The sequence below is a fragment of the Acromyrmex echinatior genome, chromosome 17 (genome assembly GCF_024713525.1).
Source record: "Acromyrmex echinatior isolate Ae372 chromosome 17, ASM2471352v2, whole genome shotgun sequence".
Taxonomy (NCBI): Eukaryota; Metazoa; Arthropoda; class Insecta; order Hymenoptera; family Formicidae; genus Acromyrmex; species Acromyrmex echinatior.
The window spans coordinates 4,366,338-4,377,789 of NC_141868.1; the positions used below are offsets into that span (position 1 = coordinate 4,366,338).

The following is an 11,452-nucleotide window of genomic DNA, read 5'->3' on the forward strand; positions in this document are numbered from 1 at the left end:
TGACGTAGATAATTCTTTAAGTGTTTGACATGAGTTTTCATTGAGCAGTGCCTGCAAATCGTTATCATCAAATTTTTTCGGCTGACCAGGTCGCTCCTTGTCATCCAAGTCGAAATCACCAGCTTTAAAACGTGCAAACCACTTCCTACACGTTTGCTCAGCCAGAGCATGTTCACTATACACATCCACTAAAATACGATGAGCTTCAGCTGCACTTTAGTTCATATTAAAATAATGAAGCAAAACTCCCCGCAAAAACACTTTATCTGGCACAAATTTTGACATATTCAATGAATTATACAGTATTGTTATTTATGATTTCAAGAAAGGTTATGTACGGCAAATGACGTCCTATGATAGATGTTTACAATGTATACAGAACTATAGGTAACAACGAAATAGTGTACTGTTTGTGCCATCTCTTGTAAAACGCTACGAATTAATTCCAACACCTAATATAATCTCATCAAATAAAAATATATTAATAATTAAATATATTAATAGTATAATCATATCAAACAAAAATATATTAATTATATTTATATTAATTAACAACTGAGCTTTGTTCCGATTAAATTATACCATTTTGAAAAAGATTATAAAATTAATTAAAAGATAATTAAAATTATCAGTTTCAACTCAAGTTGATACGTGTCGCTAAAAGCCATATAAATAGAATGCATTTATGCAATAATTAACAGAAAGACATATTTGATCAACAAGATATTCTGCGGGTATAGTTAACGAGAAAAATTTATTCTCTATGAGAGAATCTTCTCTTTTTTCCGTATGAAGAATAGTCGGTTCGAAACGCTTCTATTCTGTGGATGTATTACAGACACGAACCACATTTACTTTCGACGATACGATTTTATCGACAGATGAGAAAATATAGTCAAGTAGTTCCCAAACCAAAAATGGATGTACTGGCGGTAGTGTGCGGGCAATTTTAATGTCACTAGATTTATAAAGTATCGATTTATAAAGTATCTCATCTATTTTGACGCGAAACGCGACCATTTCAAATTTATGTATTCGTATTTTATTTGAGAAAATAAAACCGTCAAGTATGTAAATCAATGTTTTTTAATTATAATTAGTTTACTTATAAATAAATAATATGTACAAATGCTTAATTTATTCATTCTTTAGTTTAATACGAGTTTATTAATACAAATTTATGTCTTCATATTATTATTTTATTTCCTAGAAATAACATTGTCTTGAGACTTTTTCAGTTTCTTTGTTTATGAAGTTACAAAGGCGAGTACAGAATCGTTTTGCAGTTTAATTTTTAATAAAACATAATAAAATAATTTGCACCTCAACTATAGTGCAGATTAAGTAAGATATTAGAGTATAAATTTTTTCTTCACTCTTTTAAAAAAATTTGCTGTGAATGCGCTTTTAGATGACTTTCCTGATTATGAATATTGTAATTACAATAACTTTCTTAATACTTTAATTATAATTTCAGCATAAAGAAGTTTATCTTCGACAGAGTTCATTAAAGTCTCTCTTGTCGTCCAGTTCCTGTTATAATTATTATAATTATAATTTTAAGCATAATAAAAATACATAATTGTATTATAATATAATATATATTATATTAATATATGATTAGATATATATATATATATATATATATATACATCATTATTATTATACTATTATTGTTATTATAAGAATACTATCATAGAGCTGTAGGTACATAAAATTTAATTTAGGCCCATTGTAAAATTTATTTTAAATCTGATCTGTCTACTCTTAAGAAAATTATATCAGCAAAAAAGGAAGGAAAAGAAAAAAACAGGTTCATTAAAGAACTTAAAAGATATATTGAATATTTTAGACCGAAAGTCACGAAGCATGTGGGTAAGTTTCTGGACATAGAAAATCTCAAAGCTGGTGTCAAGAGAGTCTGATAGTGATTATCCTGCAAATATTTCTGGAAAAATATCTAAATGGATAGATGACAGATACAAAGTTACCGATTACCAATCACTGGATACATTGAACGATCTAGAGTTTAAGGATATGAATATGGTACTCATAGATGTGGAAGACCTCTTTAGTGTTCATTGTCAGACAATAGAAGAGCAAGTGAAAGATTTAGATGTTTCAGAGGCAAGTCGTAACAATCAAAATTTTTTTGTGTAAAAAAATTTGCTCACTGGTATTTACGATATACAATGAATGATTAAAAGTTTCAAGCTAGCAAATATAATTTCGTTATCGTTTTTTATCAATTTGTGTTCTTCAGTTTATATTATAAATTAAAATCCTTATTATATTTAATTTAAGAACATAATATTTTAAGAACATAATAGAATATATTAAGTACGTCTATACAGGTCTATTCGTTCTTGAAGTAATTAGTATGCACTGGTACAATAAATTGAAGTGAAAAAGTCTATTTTATTTCAACTTACTGCACCAGAACTTTCTTCGAAGAAGAACCGGCTTTAGATCTTTATTTGTTCTTTATTTCGGCAATACAATAAAATTATTTATTAATTTTGGCAGCCATTTTATATATATATATATATATATATATACATGTTGTAATAAGAAAAGTACTTCATATATTAAAAATGAATGCAGAAATAAATAAGAGACAAGGCAAAAATAAAATAGTCCTTTAAAGTCCGATTTTAATTGTAATTAATTAAGAAATTATTTGAAAAGTTTCCTTTAGTGCTTAAATAAATAGTGCATCGCATTGAGTTTGTTATCTTGCACGTTTATTGTTTATCATTATCAGTTGTTTGCATACGCTTATTACACTGTTCGATAAAAAGTTACTTTTCTTTTTCTCCGAAGTACAATGTACATATCCCGAAAATTTTTTCTTAGTAAACACAATGCCATTGGTAAAATTTGTGTAATCAGAATTTTGAGTAAATTGTGATAAAATGGGCAAAAAATGGCATTTTTTACTGTTTTCAATATCTTTTACAGCAAAACAAAATCTTGTTTCTAAATAAAGTTTATCGGGTCTAAAAGTACAATTCAAGAGTTTTCAAATAAATTTTAGGATATGATCGTATCATTTATTTTTATTAGGTTATAACTGTTTCCGTAGACATACTTTCAAAACAACTTTTTATTTTATTGTAAAAAATTGTATTTGTATAATTGTATTTGTATAGTCATTTGTATATATGAATATTATTGAACATCAAGATTCACTTTGATTAAAAATAATTTGCTTCTTTTTTATAAACATTTGTGTTAAAACATTTCAGCTTATTTCACTTAATATTGTTTACTATAAAAAATGTTAAAATTACAAAAAAATGTTATTTTTTGTCATTTTATCTCCACATTTACACAAAATCTTGACAAATTATGCAAATTCTATCAATAACATTGTGTTCAGCGCAAAAGATCTTTGGAATATGTATTATAATATATTTCAAAAGTATTTGAAAGCTGAACAAAGTTATTGTTCTAGAATTTCATGTAGAAATATGTGGAATCTAACACATTTAAAATATAAAATAACAAGTCATCATAAAAATAACTTGAGTTTTTTTATTTCTATAATCGCTTGGAGCAAAATTTGTAATGTATATATACATACATACACACACACACACACATATATATATATTAAATATTTAATTTTTATACTCAAGTATTATAATGACTACAAATTTATATTATACTGTTTATAATACATAATAGCACCATTTTTTTTATTTGTTTTATAAATGAAAATTGCAAGGTAAAATGGGAACAGATCAATTATTCGCAAGTAATTTCTCTTCTTTAAACTTTAAACTGTTCTAATCTAAAACTTTTGAAATTTTAATTTCTATAGCAATTTTCAGACATTTGTTTTTGTAATATTTATATTGTAATATACAAAATTGTTTGTAATTGTAATATTAATTTCAAAATGACAAATGAATGTATCATTACTTTATCTTTATCTTAATATCTTCCTCATTATAGACATGACCTTCAATGACTATCAATAACACGTTTGCTGATATAATATTCATCGCGGAATAATATGTCTTTCGAATGATCTTATCTCTTAAAATATAGCAGCTCGATAAAAAAATTCTTGTACATAATTATACATAAACGGTTATACATGACTAATTTATACGTAGTTTATTTGTAACGGTTATAAATTGTGTACAATCGTTTATGCATAATTATGTATAAAAAATTTTTTATCCAGCTGCTATATTTTAAAAGAAATAAGATCACTCAAAAGACACGTTATTCCGTGATAAATATTGTACTAGCAAACGTGTTATTGGTAGACATTGAAGGTCATACCTATATTGAGAAAGATGGCCAAATATTCATTTGTCATATTTTTGAAATTAATATAACAAATAGAAACAATATTGTATATTACAACATAAACATTACAAAAACAAATATTTCGATTTTGTTACAAAAATTAAAACTTAAAAGGTTTTAAATTAGGACAGATCTCCAAACTTTAAAGACAGGAAATTATTTGTGAATAATTGATCACACAACATTTTATCTGCAAATATATTATACATTTACAAAAAGAATAGTATCATTATACCTGACAAAAAGTATAATAATATCAATTTGTAGATTATTAATAATTATAATTTTTAAATGAAAAATGTTAAAAAAATATATATTACAAATTTTGCTGTGAAAACTTCAAGTGATTACAAATGAAAAAGATTAAGTTAATTTTATTGACTTGTTATATATTTTGTTTTATATTTTGATCTCGGCACTTTTCCGCTTGTTCAATGAAGGTCCAGAAGGCGAGATCAAGATTGATGATCGGGATATAAGCACGATAGACTTCAATGAATTGAGCTGCAAAATCTCCATTATACCACAGTAACCTGTGCTCTTTTCCGAGAGTCTACGTTACAATTTGGATCTGTTTAATCAGTACGATGACTTGAAACTGTGGGTGGTGTTGCGGCAAGTCGAGCTGAGTGATGTAACACTAGACAACGATATCTTCTCTGATTATAACTTCAGCGTCGGTCAGAAGCAATTCATATGCCTGGCCAGAGCAATCTTGAGAAACAATCGCTTGCTCGTTCTCGATAAAGCCATGGCCAATATTGATTCGCAGTGAATCTTATAGTGAGTCTATAACGCAAATATGTCGCATCTACTGTAAAGACGGATTAGGATTAAATATATTATTTTTTCGATTATTCTTGTCAGCGTACCACAAAATAAAATATGATAAATACTTATCTCTTATAATACTGATATAATACTGATCGCATAAAGTGCAAGCAACGCGAACAGATCTACTATTGTGCTAAAGTTCTGTTCCTCATCAACCATCATTTTCAAATTTTAAATATCATATTGGCTTTATGTTTAACTTAGTTCTTGTTGGATTTGAATATTTTCATGTTTACATACAATTTATTATTTTTCATGCAATGTATTTTAATACCGAATTATAGAATACAAAAAAAGAATTATAATGTACAAAGAATAATATAATAAAATATAATACAACATCAAATAGAATTAAATCCTTTTATATAAAATATAAAATACATAAATTGCTTATACATGTTTATAACATTTTGTTTAGAAAAGATATTTTACAAAATACAAATAATAACATAAAATTACTATATGATTCAAGAAAATCTGAATTCTGACTCAACAATAAGAATCATTACATTTTCATTTAGTAAATGTTTTAATAATACAATGTTTATTATTGGACAAATGCTTTAATTCTGTACCTTCTAATATAGAAATAAAAATTGTTAAATTTTAAGACATTTGAAATCAAACATTCAAATAAGTTAATTTAATGAAATTTGTCTTAAAGTACGCGTCTGCAAAAATGGAATTACGAAGTAACGTCTTTTTTATTGCCATAACTATGTTCGGTAAAAAGGGGCAGACTATAACATTGTAAGTAACAAATACGTTTTTGGTACAGAACATTTTTCACAATTTAATCAGCAATCTACAGTGAAAAGAGAATACTTGGTTGAGTTCTTAACTTGTTGAGAGTTAAACCCGTGTGACAACCAGAAATTCCAAAACTTTGATTTCCTCTAATATAACGGTAATATTATTTTATACATTTATGGAAAGATCGCCGATACCGCCATATCATATTGTTTTTAGATAATATTTCTTAATTAAACAAAAGATAAAAATAAACTTTAAATACATAAATACTAACTAAAAAGTATTTTCTATCAGATAATATAAGCAGTTTTTATAATATTATTTGTAATTTTGCAATAATCAATTTTTTCGTAAGATAAACAAATATAAGCATTCGATAAAATAATCTCCAAAACTGATACAGTAGACAGTAATATATAACAATATATTCCTATTCTTTTTTTTAATAGAAACTATCTGTATAAAATACCTACATGTAAATGTATATAAAATTTTCCAGATTCTTCGATGTAAAACATTTTTGCTAAATTATATGTGTAATTACTTTATGCTGTTATGCCAGATGTAAATATGTAACGCGATAGTTTCCTAAATGCTATATGTACCATTGCTTCGATATAGTTTGGCATTATAAAGCAACATTACGAAAATTAAGTTAATTCATGTTTAACAGATGTGCTGGTTTACATTGCACCTGATTTTATATTTATTAAATCGTATTAAAAAAACTAAGAGAGAAAAATAATATAAATAAAACTAATTTAGGAAATTATAATTTCAAACGATGTAATATTATTAATAATACAGTCACTATTATTTATATTATTTGCAAAAGAACATCGTAAGAATTTTATTTTCGTATCCATAGAATTCGTTTTTAGCTGATTTTGTATAAAAACAAGTCAAAAATATACGAACTATGCATTTACAATTTTTTAATTAATTAAACAGTTAACAGATCATGTTTTGGTTAGTAATATTAAATAAAGAGTGCAGTAGTTAGTTTCTGAGAAATAAGAAGGTGTCGCTTTAGAAAACCTATAACAGTATCGACTTTCCTTTATATTTATATTATTCATTTCATTTTTCATTAATTTACATTACATAAAATATAATTTAATTATATCTCATAATAAGTTCATTATATCTTCGTAATAAGTTCATCATATCTTTATATATTAGCTTCTTTTTTATCATTTTACAATCCATCCATATGTATAGATACAGAATATACGACGATTCCTATGATATCATGGTGCGTGTTTATTATAATAATATGTCTAAATTATTACAGTGAATTATAAAAAAGAGAAGTCAAAACAATTAACCGAAATCAAATTTTACACATTTGCAGCATATTTAGTTTAAACCTTTTACTTTACGAAAATAAATACCATATTTATAATGTTTACATTAATAAATTATATTATCATTATAAGAATAATTGTACTTATCTTTACATTACAAAGAGCATTATAATTTCACATATCTTCAATACATTAAATATTTTATTAAAATTGTCAGCTTCAACTTAAGTCGCCATGTATCGTTAGAAGCCATGTAAGTAAAAAACATCCATTAAGCACGTTTGTACTTAGTATAAAGACCAAATGTTAGAATTATTCGTACCTTGTAATAATAGAGTAAAAGCATTAAATGCGGATCAGGCACTAGTTCGAGATCACACATTATATTTAAATAATTATAGTATTTTTTATACATCAAATAATGCATATCACAAAATTCTTTAACATTTGCTTTGTCTTTTTCAAGTGTCAATTTTTTTTTATTTATTAGCAATAGTACATTTTATTAATATCGCTAACAAAACGTGAGACATAAAGTAGGATATATAAAAAATTTATAGAAAGTGTAATATCATAAGAATTGCCTTATGGCTTTTACAGGAGTAAGTAGCAATAGATTTAATGAAAAAAGTTATCATGTTTAGATGAAAAAATTATCCCAAAAAGATAAAACATTTGGTAAATTAATTCGCAATAAGTACATGGAGTCTAATTGTGAATAATTGTCATTACGTAATTTAATCAACATTAAAACGTATCAAACAGTACTGAAATGAAATAAAATCCATAATATAATGTTTATAAAAATATAAAATATGAAATATGAATTATTCTTTCAGTGAAAATGAGTGATCCATATCTAGTGGCCTCAATCTACGTATCCATAAATAAAAATTCCGTGAAAAGAAAGGCAATCTAATCTAGATTATCTGTATGTCCAATAGTCTGTTGTCCAACACTTGTTGATTAAACGGCATTTACGTACGTTACCTCCCAGTGTACATATCTACAGTGTAGTTCCACAAAGTTCCTAGAGGAACTGCGAAAACTATTTCTGAAAATCTTGTATAAAATATTAAAACGTGATTGTGCCTCGTACAGCAAGAACTAATTCAGTTAAAATACTAGTCGACGACTCGGAAACTATGGTAGAGACGTTAGAAAGAGCGCTGGCGCCATTATTGATCATTGGATCGTTTTTCAATTTGTACATGTTCGAATATCCTTGTGGACAACCTAGGATATATCTTTCTTACCTATATGTTTTGGCCATATGGGGCTTTCTTATATACTTCATATACTATCCAACATGCGTCAGACATTTGCAAGAAAACATCATATACATATTCGATTTCATTCCGTTGTTTGGCATTACATTAAGTCTCATTTGCTTCAGTCGTTTTAAGGTACAAATTTTTAAAATATATTCCTGGTCTCAATATAATAATATTTGATCTTTTAGTATAATTTTTTTTTGTTTAATATTTTTAATTGAGAGCATTAAAGGAGTCTTAAATTCACAATTACAGGCAAATACAAAATGATAAAATGTTTTTTATAAAAAATTTAACCATAACCCCGCCACTTTTAAAACTCAAACATGCAGTCTTCTCATTCTTCATGTACCACTGTAATTAAAAACAGCACTTTAATCATACTCTTGAACTCTTGAACAAAAGATTTATAATTAACGGATTATATTAATCTCTTTTGTAGAATTCTGTGGGATAAATATAAATTTTAATATTTGTAGTATAATTCGTAGAAAACCTATTATCGATTATATATACATATAAGCTATTTATATACATTTTACAACTTCGTGAATTAGTTTAAACTATAAAAACGTAGGATCTCTTCTTTTCATTTGTTTCAAACTTGCTCTTAAATAATTGTCTGTTCAAGCTGATCGGGCTTTATTTTTATTTGCAGACCGCGATCATAGGAACAATAATGTGACAAAAAGTCGGTATCTCGAGTTTTTTGTCGGCATCAGGACGTTGTTAATCATTGTCCTTTCAGGACAAAGGACTTTGAGCTTCTTGAATCTCAGAACCATGATTGCGCCACTGACCGACCGAAGAATGCAACTGATGAGCGAACTCATATTGGGATAGGATGTAATACCAACTTAATTATCAAGCCAGGTCAATTGTGTGCTGTAATCGGTGCAATAAGCTCCGGCAAGTCGTCTATTACATCTACTACTGAAGGAATTAAATCCCGGCACAGGTATCCTCAAGAAGTTGAATTATTTTATTCTTAAACGATATAGAGGATGAATAAAGATATAATATTAACATCCAAGTATCATTTACAAAAAAATTTTATAAAACAAATTTATGAGATGATAATTCTCGGTTCAGGTGGTGAAGATGTAGGCCTGGGAGAAACCATTCAGCCAGATTGTGTCAGTAATCAGAAAATTGGAGATCAAATTCTCGTCGTATGTGCACGCCACATATTTGGCCATCATAGTCTTCACTGAACGACCGTCTACTTCACCCTGATAACGTTCGTCTTAATGGGAAATAATTGACTGCCGATGTGATCTATGAAATGTCGACATACTTTAACATACTTCAACTAGTCGCGTTGTATTTTCGGCAAGGGCTAATACTACTGGGTGAATCAATAGTGTCATTCAATCGATTGGAGGTAAATTATCATGTTATTTTCTAATTTATGGTAAACTTAAATCTACAATCATTCTTATATCTTTATTGTCATGTACTTATTGAAGTAAGCTTAATTTTTACAGGATTTTTTGCTGATGGACGAAGTGAATACGAGACGCTTCTCAGAGATCACGCCTCATTTGCAATTTAAATCTCAGAAATCAAAGGAAGAATCTAATGCAGAGAATCAAATAGACAGGTACATCTCGAGAAATGGCAGTATCGTTTTGCCCGAACATCAAAAATTATCTGATCTTCCTGCATATGTAAAGCTTCAGCGGGTTTCCGCCAATTGAATCAGTGGCCAATTGCCGCCGACTTTATGTAATACCAACTTAACTATCAAACCAGGTCAATTGTGTGCTGTAATCGGTACAATAGGCTCCGGCAAATCGTCTATTACATCTACTACTGAAGGAATTAAATCCCGGCACAGATTCCATAATCCTTACTCAGGGCTCCTCGAAGTATAATTTTCCGGACAATTTATCCACTGGATACTTCACGAACAATCCGAATTTGCGTATCTCCTATGCCAGTCAAGAATCCTGGCTTTGGTTGTATAAAGGGACAATGTATTGTTTGGCCAGTCCTACGACAAGGCTAGATACATGCAGGTAATTTTCATGGTCCAAAATAATTGTTGCGGATATTGTACAGTGTTTATATATTCCTGCACATTAGTATAAAGAATTTTTATGTGTAATTAGTAACAATTTTTATAATTAGATCTTTTAAATCGTACGCATCAATTATTAAACAATTACGTCTTTGTGACTGAATATAAAAGAAGATATATTTTAGCAAGTGTTATGAATTTTTCTGAATTTTAAATCTATATATGTGATTCCATTCAGATAAAAAAAAAATGTCTAATATTTCCTAATTTTAAAATTTTTAACATTCTTTAAAGTTTCTTTTTGATCAATTGGCAAATGTTTTAGATAGCAAATGTGTGCGCCTTGACGAAGGATTTCCGACAATTTCCGCAGGGAGACATGACAATGGTCGGCGATAGAGGTGTATCTCTGTCCGGTGGCCAAAGAACGCGAATTAATCTCGCGAGGGCGGTTTATAGACAAGCGGATATCTATTTGCTCGACAATCCCTTAAGCGCGGTGGATATTCGTGTTGTTAGGCATCTCTATGGGAAGTGCATTACCGAATATCTCTACGGCAAGACGAGAATACTTATCACACATCAACTGCAATTCCTTAAAAGGGCGGATCACATCCATTACTGGATCGAGTAACATAGAACATTCTTTAGTTGTCATTATTAAATTAAAAAATTTTTAATTTTAAAAGTGTGTTTTTTAATTTGTTTTAAAAGTAAAGAAGAATTTAGATATAATAATGTCAAAAGCAAATTTAATTATTGCTGAATGAATAATTTTTATATTTTTTTCTTATTATTATGAAGATAGACATTATTTTATTAATAATACATAAAAATTCGATAATTTTATAATTAAAATTAATAAAGACAATAAGATTTTTTTTAATAAAAAATGACAAGAAACTTTCAAATTTTACATTTAATTTATATGTAATTTA

At 27.6% G+C, this 11,452-nt stretch overlaps 1 pseudogene; it reads left to right on the forward strand.

Moving 5' to 3' along the window:
* The window catches only part of LOC147906849 (ATP-binding cassette sub-family C member 4-like), an 86,617-nt pseudogene that overhangs the window by 72,720 nt on the left and 2,445 nt on the right, over positions 1–11,452 (forward strand).